We start from the raw sequence: 16,753 nt of genomic DNA, 5'->3' as shown, positions 1-16,753 counted from the left end.
CAAAATTTCGTGTAATTATTTCATTCGGTTTTTCTGCATTTAATTAATCTTAACGATGTTGTATTTAGCAATATATTTCATTTTGTCGTCTTCAATTTATATGTTGAACCCGTCTTATTATTTAATTACGTGCTGAAAGATACAGTGATGACCATTTTTCTTATTTCTTTTTATTCGGCAAAAGTCTATTTTAAAAATAGATTGGCTTCAATGTAGGACAACAAAAATTGAAACGGTTTTGCATTGTAACATTGTTTTTTTTTTGCTAATTTGTGCGTTGCACTATATATTTGTCCTGTGCCATTAGTTTAAATATCAACGGGCACAAAGGTATATCAAAATGTGGACATTGTACGTATATTCATTCGTCACAATGGCAGGTGAAAAAACCTCTGTGCATTCGCTAGGTGAAAAACTTTTTCGATGAACTTTTCAAGTTAACAATTCAATTCCAATTTTAACTTTTCTATAAAGTACAAACAATAATTATGAGCTAATTTGCAAAAAGTTTCAATAGTTTGAGCGGAAAAAAATTGAATTTTAAATGAGATGCCATTAGAGTTCGAAAGAAGGATAAAATCACCGTACACGCGTCCCTATTACAATGTACCGGCATATTTGTTAAGTATTTTTTTTGATTGGGGTAAAACTCAAACAAAGAAGAATCAAAACCAAAGTCGATTGTTATGATGCATTACAAATAATTGCATTGTCTATTTTCGTCTATTCATACCCCGATAAAAGCTTCTTCGTCGAAGCTCCTTATAACTTTATAACCACTTTTGGAATAGTTTCATCGTTAAAAAATTATGTTGATGTTACAAACAGAATGCCAAATTATAAAAATTTCACTATTTTGCGACAAGAGTTCAGCTGTTGCTCACTTAGACCGCTGTGTAACTATACATTCGATATCAGTTGTGTGATTTTATTTTTTCTAAATATGAAAAGAATGAATAAAACTTCGACATTGGTCGCTTCAAAACATCGCATAAGTTTTGCAACCATTGCAGTGTGTATATAATAATATCCATGAACGAATTTCTTTGTATTTTTTTATCTTTTCGGAAAACCTTTTACATAATTTCATATCGTACACTTTTTGATTGTGTAGCCAACACGCATTTTCAGAAATATTAAATTCCTAAACACGTTTGATAGTCCAGGAAATAAAGTGGAAAATGGATCAATGCGATAAGCTATCATACACGTTCTTTCTTTTTCGTTTCAACGCAACTTTCTCATTCGTGTGCATCAACAAATTTAAAATCATTTTTTGGTAAAGGGTAATTTTCCCTTCAATAAGTAATATGCCATTGACTGATTGAGTTTCCTGGACTAAGAACTAATCGCCAATAAGTGGATTTAATTGATATTCATGAAACGTTGAATATTTGATCAAAATACACAACTTTGATAAGAATTCCATAACAACGATAAGCGGTAAACTGTTCGAATTCATTGAACAACCAATTTTAGTATAATGTTTGGGCTTACTCATTCATTAAACCACACGGTTCTTACAAGTTATTGATTATTGTCGTGAAATTCGATTTAAATGATAACGAATACATCCATAAAATTTGGAGTTCGGTTTTTTTCTTCCGTTGTTGTTATTGATAAACAAATGAATGAACGAGAAAAGTATTGAGATTAAAATGTGTCGAAACGAAACAATTAAACCTTTTCGGTATTTCGGCCTTATTCGTTGTTTTGCACTCGTATTTTTTCAACATTACAAAGGATGACCCGAATCCTAGACATTTCTAGTTAGAAAACTTTTGGTTCACCGAGGTTCAACAAGAAACGAAATATTGACAACCCTAACAAATGTGGCCGCTCCTCTGAAAAAATTAATAAGTTGTATGGTAAGCAATGTTTGTTGATGTTAATCGTACTAAAGGCCTCCCACGCTTTTAAAATCCACCTATTTTATGAGTTCCAGAAGGTTTTTAATCATAGGTTTGATGAGATTTTTAGGAGCTTTCGTGATAAATTTATCATTGTACGAATGCTGATAAGCCCTCATTTCTTGTATAAAACTCATATTTTTTCTTTTACAATGGCTATTACTAAGACGTCTCTATGACTTGTAACATCCTTTGATTTCCTTCGTGTAAAGTATTTCCTTGTTTGTAGCAAAATAAAACTCACGTTGTAGGATTCTCTTAGACTTAGGTATTTGGGGTGGCCGATTCTACAGAATCGGAAATGGATCTACCAAGAAAAATTGTTGTCTCACCCAGAGTTACCAAACAGCTCTAAGTTCAATTTTGGACATAGCCAACGCACTTCAAGCATGAGTGGTACTCTAAATAGGGTACTGAATTTTGGCAGTGTGTCACACAACTGTAAAACACTGTAAAAACATGTTCATGTAAAATAGAGCACTTTCTTCAGTTGACTACTACGATCACTTATGCTTGAAGTGCGTTGTTGGAACTAAAGTTTTTTTTAGTTTAAAAGTGAGTGAGACAGTTTGAAATTTTTTTCACAAAAATCATATGGATTCGCAGTATCTGAATGCAGGATGAACCAATACTAACATTTTGCTGAATATTATTTACATTTCCGAAGTCTCATTTTAGGAGTTTTTGGAGACTTTAGGAGGTGTGGGAGGCCTGCCAATATGAGGTGAGCTATGTTCTGTGCAACAAAACATTGTAAATAACTACTTGTGAGACTATAGCAAACGCTTTTGGCTAATAAAATAACTCAAGTTACGAGTTAAAACAAACAACTTGCAAGCGGACACTTAATCTACTATTATATAACACGCTATTCTCATCTTATAAAACCGTAGAGTTTTGAAACTTTAATTCAGAACATTGTACATTTTCGTACCATTTTTCTGTTGCTCTGAACCACATTATGTGCATAAAACGAAAATTTATTGTACATTTTCGTATAACGATCACATTTATGAATATGAACAAAAATGTAACGACGAGTAAAACATTGAAACGTTCTGACGTTGGTAACACATCAAAAACGTTGACATTTCGCATCTATAAATGTTCAGAATTTTTATGTTGCACGTCATGCATGGTTTGTATGGTGTATCATTTTATCGTTTTATTGTTGCGACAACTAAACAAACTGAACTCACGAATGGTCCAAGAAATTCTAGTAATGAATTGACTAATAAAAAAAGAAGTTTAATTTCGACCCTACAGTATACACATTGTACATATGGCTTATATATGATACCAGCGAATTTAAAATTTTGCATTATTCAAATTGGTTGTTCGTTTTGTGCGCGGGCGTACGGTCATTGTAAATTATTTATTCATTCGTGATGTTGGAGAATATCATCATTACGAAACGTCCAATAAATAAAGAGTTGATATGTACATAGATATATATATTTGGCAGTGTGCAGTGTGTGTATACACCTCTTTCATATAATATTTTGTTGTGGAGTTAAAATTCTAACCTATCCTCGAAACATATTCATTAATGCTTAATATTTGCACCATAAATCTTATTTAAACTATTTTATTATTAGTAAAACATCGTATTTGTTATGTTTGTTAAATTGACTAGAAAATATGCCTCACAAACACTTTAACACTTAATTAAACTCGCATCATAATTTAAAATTAAACTTCATTGATATATTACTGCTTTTCAGCGCACTAAGTCTTGTCAACATACAAAATTTAGTTATAAGTTTAGAAAAAAAATTCGGTTGGTTGGTATATAATATAAACACTACATTAAATTCCTTTGATATATGAAAATTGTATATTTTCCACAAAAGCCACTAGTCAAAGAGTCGATTTTTCCTATTGAGTAAAAAGAAAGAACCAAAAAATAAAACCTAGTGGTTTTTAACCTCACTGAGTTTTAATATTCACACCATGTAAAATAATTATACACAAATTTGTTAGCTGACGGACGATATACTACCCGACATATATGAACATATAACAACAACAACGACAACGGAGAAAAAAAAATGCCGAAGAGAAAATAAAACTGAACAAATTATTTCAACGAGAACAAAATAAAAAATTCAATAACACCGCGACTATGTCGAATGAAAGGTTTGAACTAATGGCTTGATAGTGTTTTGAGTTTCAATATGCGATGAAAACGACGTTATATTCATTGTATATGCGCGACTTATAATAAAATAACCGAATACGAAATAACACATAAATATGTAAGGAAGGACCCGCGCCAGCCAAGTGTAATGCTGTGTTGTGTGAGTTTTTGATTTTTTTTTCTTCATTTCGTATAATGCTGTGTATTGCTTTATTTAAAAATAAAAAAAAATCGTCTTTATGTGAATCTTAGAGCTCGCGCGTATATAATATATATAAAAATTGATTTACATAACGACTATTCGAGGAATTATGTCTGTATTGGACAACAACACTTGGTCATGAGTGTCAGGGACGTTCTTTCATAGTGGTTCATAGTGGAGTGTTGAGCAATACTTTGAAAATTTACTCTTTTTTTTGGATATAATAGCGATGATCTTCAAAAGCTGTAACAGATTCATCAGATTCTCGATGAATGACGACATTTTATTACAGGTAGAGTTAGGTAAATTCAGTAAATACTAACATTGTGAGGTAGATTATAATATACATTTTCCATGGCGGTTGAAAAATCTACCGGTTTTTGAAAATAGGAGATTACATACCAAAATTGTGAGTGGTGACAAGGTCTCTTCTGTGTATTAGCAAAGGCCTAATAGTATGAATGGAGAAACGGAAGACCCCATTTCAGAGCAACTAATCTTTGTATTTTTCATAATTTAGTTGCAAAATTATTCGAAGACGGTTTTGAACTCCATATTAATATAAAACTGTTTTATCAAACACAGTTTTGATTTCGATCATACATTTTGGGTAGTTTTGTTAAAGTGTTTCTTTTACACCATTAAGCATCGAGCAGATCATCCGCTCTTCATCATTATTTCGGCAATATCTTTATTGTTTTGCGGTCACAAAATGATTCATTACCGTGTTAACAAAAACCAGTTTTTTGTATTTTCTGGCTGCAAGACAATAATAGTACCTTACTGTCTTGTTGGGAAAATGCGAAAAACTTTTTTTTTTTCGCAAGACAGTAATGACACATTTCCTGGCCGCAAGACAACAAAGTACCCTGCTGTCTCGCCTGGAAATTTTTTGTTTCGCCGTGTGCTGATCAGAGGCGAAGCCGTGGTCAACAACTACGTAAAAGCGTGACTTTTCATTTTTCGTCCGAGTTACGTACAATATTTTGCATGATGAGGACATGGAAGAAATACTTCATTGATGACATGAACGGTTTTCGAATACCTTTCTGAGTATGGAATAAATTATCTGAACAATGAAACGAAATTGCGAGCGGTTGATGCATGTTCCGAGTGCGTATCCTCATTATTAAAACTACAAATTTAATCTGCCTGCAATACAGGGAGGGCTGTGGTATTATAACATCCACTTAATAGGTACTTTCTCAATCTAGTGGCTAAAAAATTACCACTTTCTGTTACTGCCCAGAAACGATGTACAGATATCCAGACAGAATTTCTATTCAATGAGACACACCCATGAACTAACTGTCCATAGAATTATCAATGTATTCTAAGTTGTCCAAGTGTAGTCAAACACAATAAGTGAGACCTTTTATACATGAACATAACCTAACGTTGTAATTTCCAGATTTTGTAGCCTCTACATCAAGGCTAATTGTACTGCAATGAACTATTTCGTATGACCAACGCTTGATTGCTCACTCAATTCCTCTGGCTACGCACTGACACAGAATACAGTTGTCCCTTATCCGTGGAGTCAGCACTTTCGTTGGCCTTCATTCAGAAAAACGTTGTATGCAACTCGGTGTCATGACTAACTTGACTAACTTGACTAACATGACTAACATGACTATGTACTCATAAAAGAGTATAGTATTTTACATGACTAGGGATAAAAAGATGAAAAGTAGACTTTTCGTGTGAATTTTGTTGATCCGAGGCGAGGCCGAGGTCAATAAACACACGAAAACGAGACTTTTCATTTTTATCCCCCGTTATTTAATGGATTTTACATGCTGAGGGCGTCGAAAATAGTGCTTGAAACATGAAAAGTACGGTTTTCAACGCATGTAGCATGTAAAAATCTTTTGACATTGTTGTGAACTACTGTGTTATGTAAAACGTTGTATGCAACTTGTGCTGTATGCTTGTTTTTATCGTATACGATTTTGAGGAAAAAAGACCATCATATAGCCCTCGGTTGCATAAATAACTATTTTGAAGCAGATTAATTTTGTACATTGTTGCCATCAGTCGTTTTAGAGTTAACGAATTGCTGGTATATTTGATAATTCTATTTTTTAGGTGTCCGGAATAGTGTAAGCGAAACAACGAATGAGGATCAAAATATGTGTACTGTTTGTTCTCCTAGCCATTGTCAGAGCAAATTTCGAATTAAATGTTTAATGCATTGCAACATCTAACGGTCAGACATATTGTCAAATTGAAAATCGGTTAATTATTATCCGAAGTATTTTTGTGACTAATATGTTTCGGCTACATCTGTGGATGGTTATAAAACCCTTCGGCAAGTATAGAATTAAACCACAATGGACCCACAAAACAATAAACGCATTTTCATTTAAAATTTCAATTAATTACCCTGGACGCTTTTGATATATAATGAAAATCTCTTCATTATCATAATGAGGAAATTTATTAGAAAATCGCATTAAATAGAAGGCAGTTCGATTGTTCGAACACAGGATATTCATGGTTTTTATGTATAGATGGATATATGCAAGGAAATTGGCTTATAAATAATAAATTTTGTTGAATATAACGCATATTTGCAATAATAATATGTTTTGATCGGTTTATCATGTTATATTGATGATGATGATGATGATGATGAAACTACTCAATGGTTGAAGCACTTCTGTACACACCCTTTTGAATGCATGAAAAATTCAATATAAATTTATTTAGCAAATACCGATTGTACGGCATGACATAACATTAGACCACAATTTTAATTTTCATCTGTCGAATATCGAATTTTATTTTGAATGGGAGATTTACAATAATGCTTGTTTTCGCAGCTTTCGATCGGGGATTTGAAATTCATCACTGTTTTACTAATCCAAAACGTTCAGCGATTCACGCCTACATACCTTAGCAAAGGATTTTGTGCTGCCACATATTTCAGTGTAATTTGATTTGAATTTCTGTCACAACGTTAGGTAACAGAAGTTATAATCACTGATGATATAATAGTGGGTTAGGCAGAACTAGGCGCACAGATGCCGTTATCTCAAAAAACAACTACTACTCACAAAAAAAATTAGTTTTCTAGTGATGCAATGTTGGACCATCTTAGTCGTCATTAAAAATGATTAAACTAGAAATGTTGCAGAGCAATCTGAAAAGCCCACGGAAATGGTTACCGCTTTCGTCAATTGAAATTTTAACAGTGTCCATTGTTGAAAAATTATATTTTTGAAATTTCTTCAATACTTTCTTGAACATGCGGCCTTTTTACCAAAAAAAATCGGAAAATTTTCAAGAAGTTTCAGAAATTACGAGGAACTGATTTCAGACAAATAAGCATTTTTATCGTGTCATTTCATACTGTGATAAACTCTCTTAATGACCGTCGTTTTCTAAATCTCTTATTTCTTCAACTTTTCTCATTTCTCCATAACGAATATATAGAGAAATGAGAGAAGTAAATTCCCGTGAAGTATCGCCAAAGTCAAATCGCCAAGAAAAAAGTAAATCGCCAAAAAAATCGCCAAAGTGTGAAGAACCACCAAGAAAAATCGCCAACGTGTGAAGAAACGCCAATTATTTGACTTTTTTCTTTTTGTCGTTTCTTCTCACTTTGGCGAATTTTCTTGGCGTTTCTTCACACTTTGGCGATTTTTTTTGTCGTTTTTTCACACTTTGTCGATTTTTTTTTGGCGATTTAAAAAATTCTAAAAAAATGACGAATTGCCAAAATAAGTCGCCAAAGTGTGAAGAACCGCCAAGAAAAATCGCCAAGGTGTGAAGAAACGACAAAACGAAAAAAATCAGCTAATTGGCATTTCTTCACACTTTGTCGATTTTTCTTGGCGATTCTGTTGTACCATTGCCAAGGTATGTATGTGAAGTACTGGCGAACTTGAACCTGCGAATTCTACATTATAGTCAAGTAGTTATGACGATCACTTTTTAGTGATTTTTGGAATTACAAAAAATTCGCAGCATAGAAACTACCAAATAAAAATTTCGTAGGTTTGAACCCGCGAAAAAAATCGCCCATTCAAACTGCGAAAACAAATAGACAAAATTTGCAGATAAAAATCGCAGGATTGAATCATAAAAAAACTTGCAGGTTTGAGTTGAGATCCAACTTAACTCAATTCCTAACTTTCTTCTCGCCATAAAAGCGTGTTGTTGGTTCCTAGGGAATTCATCCTTTTACGAAATGTAACGTGCAGGAGTTTAGTTCGTCCCTACAGAATTCATTTTGCGAAATTAATACCAATTTTCATTGTACATAAAAAGTGTTTTAACACGCCGAGCGATCCGGCCCATTGCCCCGGAGCGAAGCGGAGGGCCGCAATGCGAGCCGGGCGCCGGAACGGTGTCGGTAACTTAGGAGTTAATTTTTTTTCTCTCGCATCGTCTAATAATTAGTTCTTTTACAAAATAACACGGTAATAAAATTTCAGACAGAGAAATACTCCACCTTAAATGGTGGACATGTATCTCATTTCTATTGGTAGTTTATTATTTTTTATCGGTAGCTTCCGAATGAACAGGTGCATCGCCCTCGTCTAGACACATCTAGAGTACTTCGCACTCAATGTAATAAATAACTAAATTTCAACTAGTCGGATCTTACTAAAACAAACTGCCGGTGTGTAGCGCGCGATCTCAGGATCCTGGCACTAGTTTTATGCAACTCAGCTCAGCATCATAATTTTCGAAATCTGCGGACTTTAGATGCCTCTATTGCATAAAAGGTTCTACGAATCTCGATGCAAAGTGCTTTATAAGAAGGCTTACTATGTGTATTGTGCACTAGGCCTACGCCTAGAGTCACAATTACTCATCTAAGGCCCGATAAATCACTTTGCTCTCGATGTCTTTCAAGACTTTGAAATCATGATGTGATTGATAACAAAAAAAATCCAAAGATAGATATATAATGCAAACTCTAATATTTTCCTGAAGAATGAATTTAAATTTTAAAGATTTTTTTCATTTTGTCGTTTTTTCACAGTTTAGTGATTTTTTTCGCGATTTGTCAATTTTTGAGAATTTTTGTAGTCGCCAAAAAAATCGTCAAAGTGTGAAGAACTGCCAAGAAAAATCGCCAAAGTGTGAAGAAACGCCAAATATTTGATTTTTTTCTTTTTGTCGTTTCTTCACACTTTGGCGAATTTTCTTGGCGTTTCTTCACACTTTGGCGATTTTTTTTTGTCGTTTCTTCACACCTTGTCGATTTTTTTTGACGATTTAAAAAATTCTCAGAAACTGACGAATCGTCAAAAAAAATTGCCAAAGTGTGAAGAACCGCCAAGAAAAATCGCCAAAGTGTGAAGAAACGACAAAATGTGAAGAAACGCCAACATTTTTTTTTGGCGATTCGACTTTGGCGATACTTCACGGCAATGAGAAGTAACAGAAATAAGAAATTTAGAAAAAGACTGTCATTTAGAGAGTTTATCACTGTAGGTATTTTTTACTAGTTTTTTTTCTCATGAACAAGAACAAAAAATTTGGTTGAAAAAAATGTTTTAACTGTGCAGACCTCTAGCACTAATTTAAAAGAATTCGAAGTCCGAATGAATTCAAGGATTGCAAAAAACAATCACATTGACCAGCTTTATGAATGCATACACGAAAACGAATGGTAAAAATCGTCGGAAATACAACGGAAATCAAATCAATTTCATTGAATTAGTTAATTTTATTATTCCAATAGGATTCATAGACTTAGTATGTTGATTAACTGACGGATGTTTATGTTTCAGTTAATATCACGAGAAAACGTAAAACTATTTTAAAACTTCCATATGCAAATATCTGCGTTTATCACACACACAAAAAGCAAGAAGAAAAATTTCAATGGTAAATTAATTAAAGATAAATTTCTAGTTAATGAAAAATCGGTGGCCGTCATTTTAGATCCAATTAAATAACTAAAATGTATTGTTGAAAAATCAGCCGAAAATTGTTGTTATGTACAAACGCGGATGCTGCGCTTAATTACAAAATTTTCAATTATCGTTTAAATAATTATAGAATAAATTTAATTTATTCCACGCACAACACATTAAATTTTAATTAGAATTATCCGTTAAACAATTGTTTATTTTCAATTAAAAAATATATCCACCGAAGTACATGACTTGAATTGATTGAAATGACTCGGGGATGCTATTGTGTTTATACACATAACCTATAGATTTTCACGAAAGATTTCATTTTATGGTTCATACTTTCTGCTTTTCTGGGTGAAAAGAACACAGCACCGTTATGGGGAAAAATGTGGACTGAGAAGTTGTGGAAAAGCTTCTCGTGAAATGATAAAACAAAAGTCCATTAATTTTATGAATATGATATACAAAAAAAATATGGGAGAGAAGAGAAGAAGAACACAAAAAAATAAGAAAATGTGATAAATGCTCGATGAAAGTTTAAAAAGAAGAGCCGATCGCTTAAAAATAAAAATTTCTAAAAATAATTCCAGAGTGACTGTAAACAGATTTTTTCATTGTAAACTACAGGTTTCAGATCGAACTGTTGGCACCGCTGATTGTACATTCAAATTTATGTTTTCTCTACCTCTAATTAAAATTTAAATTTTTTCCCCTGAACTTGGTAACATGTATGAATGAATGGGTTTAAAAGGATAGTCAATATTAATGATGGTCAGTTGTGTTATCGTTGCTTGTCTATCGGCATTCTGCAAAAATCGCATAATACATGAATAGTAAACGCACCACATTACAACCCAACCACCCCGAAAATTATTAAAGTTTTTTTTTTCTTCTCCTGCTACAAGAACCGAGGTATTTTCCCAAAGAATTTTGAATTAGTGACTTGAATACTTTTCCCCTTGCATAGGTCATAGCCTTTGGTTATTCTTTGCATTGTTGAGCGTTACCCAAGAACACAACAAACCAACTCATTTCATAATTCATGAAACTGGTTGAAATATACGGTTTTCTAACAATAGAATATCATTATGTTTGTCTTTCCAATAATTCGAAAATGTGGTTCTATACACAAACATTTTAGAAACTAAAGTAAAGATTACACTCATTGTCTGATGCCATGGTATATAAACAATTCTTTTTTACGTGAGTATTTGTTACAATAAACAATGTTCGTATGTAAAAAGAAGAAGAAGAATGAGACTTGTATTAGAACTCTATTCGTTATTTGTTCAGTGACATTCCATCGGACATTTGATGTTGCAGAGATTTTTAGCTCTTAGCAACTTTTACCACAAACACTCACCTAATTACCTGGCATATCTCGGTAAAAGATCCAGAAAAACATATACTCGAAATGATACTTAATATTCCAAAACTCCACATAATATTTGCTGCTCAAATAAAGATAATTAACCCCTGTTAGCGAAATGAATACGATAGAAGTGCTTATACAAACTGTAAGCTGAAAATATATCTTATAATACGAGCATATGCATCAAGCTAATAATAATGCACTTAATTAACTCTCGACTGAAACATTATCCGAGACAATATTATACACACAAACACACCCGATACACTGGAAAATCTTTCTGAATTTTCTAATATAACATCAAATGGGTGTATTTGGTATATATCCATTTTATATTTTGTATAGAGCGCTAGATTTGTGTAGTTGTGCGTTAAGAGGCGTACTCTATACTTTGGCGAAATGTAGCCTATATTTTGGCGTTCATTTTTTTTATATGAAAACAATATTTTTGGGGGAAAAAAACCACAATCCCGTCCCAAAGTATGTTAGTCGATGACCAAGATCTAATAATTTAAATAAATTCGTTCTTCGAGTAGTACAAATCATCAAAATAAAACAGTTCTACACTTAGTTCCAGAGTAGCATTTGGAACGGGATTGTGGTTTTACTTTGTTCAAAAAGGATCTTTGTACAAAGAAATAAACGAAAAGAATTTTCTTTTTTTTTGAACGGCGAAATGAATTTTACCGAAGTACTTTCTCTGTACATCGAATCTTTGATCTACAAGTTCATTCAATCTGTCGATTGATTAAAAAAAACATTTAGTACATTATGGGTTGCCAGACTATAGCAAAAGAAAATTCATTCCCTTACAAATCGGCGTGCAACTGGTCCCAATTTGCTGTATTACTGCAAATTTTGTGTCGAAAAATAAAAAGTGGAAAGTCCAAGATGTTTTCCTATAGGGAGGGAAAACTGAAACTCCACATGTTTTCTCTTTTGAGAGTTGTTGTGGCTTGTAAATGATTCCACAATATGTGTTGAACAAATGAAAATTTAGATTTTTTCCTTTTAGTATTGCTTTCTTGCCGCAAGCGCGTCCTAACAACAATTCATAAAATAAAAACTAGATTTTCATTTGTTCAACTACAGTTAGAGGCGTGCGTATAACAGCGTACAACAGTATAAACAAGAATAAACAGTTTTTATTGAGTGTGTGGATCAGCTGAAAAACTGCAGAAGCAAATTCATGCTGAAATTTCACTGCCTCTGACTGTAAAGTCTTGTGAAATCAATTACAAACCGCAACAACTTCTAAATCGGGAAACATGTCGAATTTTTTCTCCCTAGTAACATTTCATGAAACAAAGAGTTTTTTCAATTAATATTAAATTACAAACGGAGACCTCCTACTCCTACTCTAGACCTGTCTCTAGACTGGACGAACACCTATCATTATTAAAATAATTGCAAATCAGGTGCTGAAAAATGCACCAAAAACTACTATATCAATCAGGAAAGGTCTATGAGATTTGTGGGTGTATCCACGACCGATGTTGTTGTAATATAGAATGAAATAGTACACGTTTGCACTACCGTAGAATAGCTTTTTTTTTTAAACAACTCTTTCTGTGTTAGTTGAGAGTCGCTTGAGTGTAGTATTAGTTGAAGGTGAATGCTGATGAGTCATACAAAAAATTACCTGCACACGGTGCACTATAAACGTTATCGACAACAGACGATAAATAAGTAAACTTTATCGTTTCGTTATGATAGCTATACAACGAATTGCATCGTAAAGATAAATTGCGAAGCAGTAGCAACATTGAATATATTATTGTGTGATCATTGTCTGAACGACCCTGTTACAGAGCATGTGTCGTTCACTTTAACTGTATAAAGATCCTAGATGTTGTGATTCCATCTCTATCACCTATATCTCTAATCCCACAAAAACCTCAAAAGAGGAAAAGGTGACGCTAGGCTAGTAAAAATTTAACTTCAAAAACATTTGATATCAGTTTTGGTGACGCATTCTGTGCCTAAACATAATCAATTTTAAACAAGAAAATATGTTGACGAGAATTTTACCGATGAGATTTTACAACGAAATTTTTACAAAAAAATGCGTCACAAGTGACAGATGATTATTGTCGTATGAGGGGTTTCCTCAGCATCTGCCACCTGCGACGCATTTTTCGTTTAAACACAATTGTTTTTTGATTCGGTTCAGTATGGAAAAGTTAAATTGTTCGCCTATATATAGGTTCCTTAGTCTCCCATTGGTTGTTCTGTTTTCTTTTTAAGGGAAGTCGACTAGCGTCACATCGTTTCGTCTCCGTTATCGCTAAATAAAAATTTACTCTTCCGAGCATAAAATGTTGTAACAAAATTATTTAACAAATTTAAGTTCTCCTTTATAAGAATAAAATGTTAAATTTTGGTATTTTTAGAATTACACTTTAGCGACAACTGTTGCACACGTATCAACGTGCAGAAAGAATGAATGAAAGTTTTTTTTGCGTTTCAACGAAAAAAAAAATATTTTTATTCCTGTGAAAAAAAAACTATTTTCATCAATTTGATTAATTTGTTTTGTGTAGAATTTAGATTATTACACCATAAAGCATTTAGCTGCTTTGGTGTGTGTTGGTATACCAGAAGAGATTGCCACTCATTTTTTTTTGAAAATATTTATGTTCCGGTTAATCGTCGATTTTATGCCAAATTGAAAAATTTGTTGTGATGGGAGTAGGTTGAGATGGATAAAACAATTTTAGACGAGACTATAACGATGAGTTATTATCGAAAATAAATTTAAATCAGAAAGCTTTTTCATTGTTTGATGATTATGAGAACTAATTTCGAGAGTAACTTTTGAAATTAGCGTAGTAAAATAGTGCCGAAAGCACACATAAAAATATGCCCTGGACATAGCCCAGAATGGTTGCAATATCGTAAATATCACATTATATACTGAATAAATGACTGTGAGACTGCGATAAAAATGTTTCAACATTAATGAAAATATGTTTTCACTAAAAACACAATGTTGTACCGTGCCTCGCCATGCTTCAGTGGGATTTCTGGCGATACTAGACAATACCAAATCTTAAAATTAATTGTCCGTGCTGTGACACTCAAATTTTTAAAGTTAAACCGAGTAGAAATATTTATGCAAAGCAGAAAGTATTCAGACAGTGAAGAGTGGCTCTTATGTATATAGCATCGGTACATCAGCTAAGAGTAAGTACATGATAAATAATCGATAAACGTTCCTTGTTATTTAATACATTTGTTGCATCTATATGAACACTTCACTCGTTGGTAATCTGTACGGTACAAAGTGTTAAATCGAAATAACTATTCTTAAACTTGAACGGTTGAATCAAGAAAAAAAGTCGATTCGGTTTTTTTTTTAAATACGATGGTTTATATGCCACCCAGGAATGCTTTGGCATAACCCGAATAAAAACACTTCATAAATAATATTATGTTCGTTGCACATATTGTATCAAAATAGCTGTGACTTTATCACACCGAAACCGGTGTGTTCCACTATTCTATAATTAATCAAAGTAATATTGATTAATAGCAGCTCATTATAATCTTAATTAAGTGTTGACGAACCGCAAACCTATTTTTGTTGTAGCCAAAGGTTTATTTGCAAATAATTATGACACTTTAATGTTGTCATATACAAACCAAAATTGATATATCTCACCTAGAATATGAATATCATAAAGTGCGCGTAAGAGTAGGAATATGTATAATTTAGAGTTGTTGTTCTGTTTGAAATTTTCACGTCATCATAAGTGATCAAAATAATTTTCTCTTTACACTTGATGCCAATGATGTGTCGGCAATTAAGAATGCTTAGCGATTTCATAATACGCTCTAATCCAAGCTGCAACGAATTATAATTTGTGAATATTTTAAATGCTTTGCGTTCACATTTTGATTTGAAGTGATTAGCTCAAGAAAATTGGATTTCATTCTCGAATGGGCTGCTTTGCGGTCGTCAGTATCTGTGCAATTTATGTGCTCCCATAAACGATCGAATGTATAATTCGTTGTTCTTTAATATTGATGATGTCCACTAGTCCATCCAAATTGGATTGTGTGTGAGTATAGGGACAAATAAAACAAGAGCTGACAAATTGAAAGACGTTCTTGTCCTAATTACAATACTTAAGCACAAAAATTACGTGTGGATATCTGAGTCATATTAAATTACTTCCATAAGAATAATGCAAAAGTTTAGTTAAAGTATCTGCAAGCCGTACAGCAAAAATTAATTGAGATTTATATGGTGGTTATAATGACAGACATCTCCATTCACGTTTAACGTTTAAAAAAGTAGTATTTATCACGCAAGGGAGACTATTTCGTAGAACTTTGCGTTAAGTTTCATTCGGAGCATAAAAGTGACTCAACGCTGGAAATCATTGTGAATGTCATGACACCCGTATAGTTTATGTACTTAGGGCATTTATTATTCAAAAAAAATAATTGCCGCTAGATAAACTGAAAAGCCTAATGATGAGCGTATGCCATTTTGAACTCGTTTATAGGAAATAATAAAATCAATCGATTAAATCACATATCCTATGTTGGCTGTTCGTATACGATTTACGTTATTATTATTTTAAAAATAAAAATTCTCACAATATACCACTTAACTGCAAAGGATAAAGAAAACAAAAAACATTCAAATTCATTCGTGACTGTTATTCTCACTTGAATAAATATATACGCGCACAGAACATTACACACTTTTGAAAAGCATAAATCCCAAAGGATTCACGTATTATTCAACAGGACTGATTAACACTTAAATATTTACTAGCTTCCTGGCAGGTATATGTATAAATACGAGGGGTCATGAGTTCTTCTAATGCTTCAGACAGAAAGTATATGTTCAATTTAAGCCAAATATCCTACTCAGAATTAAGGCAATGAAATGTACACTGTTCTGTACGTAGATATATATATATGTGTGTGTGTGTTCTGTGTATGTATATGTATGTATGGATGTGTTTGTATTCGGTGTACCATGTACCATCCATAAAACACATACATTTTTAATAATATATATGGGCTATTTTATTAAAAAAATGTGTAATATGTATAGCGTTTTTCTCAAAATGATATTAATTCGCCTAAGAAGTAGAAAATTTCATTTCACTCTCGAAAGAAATGGGAAAAAAGGGAAGAAAATTTTTCAAATATGAATACCATAGACTATATTTGTGTGGATCGGAGGTAGATTGGATATAATGCGATTACTCTAGCATGTATTTATTCGTA

At 32.8% G+C, this 16,753-nt stretch overlaps 1 protein-coding gene across 5 annotated transcripts in view; it reads right to left on the bottom strand.

Annotated features, from left to right (window-relative positions):
• LOC119069202 (polypyrimidine tract-binding protein 1) overlaps window positions 1-16,753 on the bottom strand; it is a 231,769-nt gene that overhangs the window by 161,302 nt on the left and 53,714 nt on the right. Inside the window, exon 1 of one of the 5 annotated variants that reach the window (XM_037173169.1) lies at window positions 3,913-4,049. The exons of 3 other annotated variants lie outside the window; for them this stretch is intronic. The gene's annotated coding sequence lies outside the window, so the exon portion shown is untranslated. Of the gene's footprint in view, window positions 1-3,560; window positions 3,647-3,912; window positions 4,050-16,753 lie in introns of those variants that run through there. One more of the 5 variants, XM_037173170.1, reaches the window with a different exon arrangement.

Source organism: Bradysia coprophila, assembly GCF_014529535.1.
Source record: "Bradysia coprophila strain Holo2 chromosome X unlocalized genomic scaffold, BU_Bcop_v1 contig_26, whole genome shotgun sequence".
Lineage (NCBI taxonomy): Eukaryota > Metazoa > Arthropoda > Insecta > Diptera > Sciaridae > Bradysia > Bradysia coprophila.
Note: the sequence above shows the minus strand (reverse complement) of the source record. Positions and strands in the feature narration are given on the sequence as shown.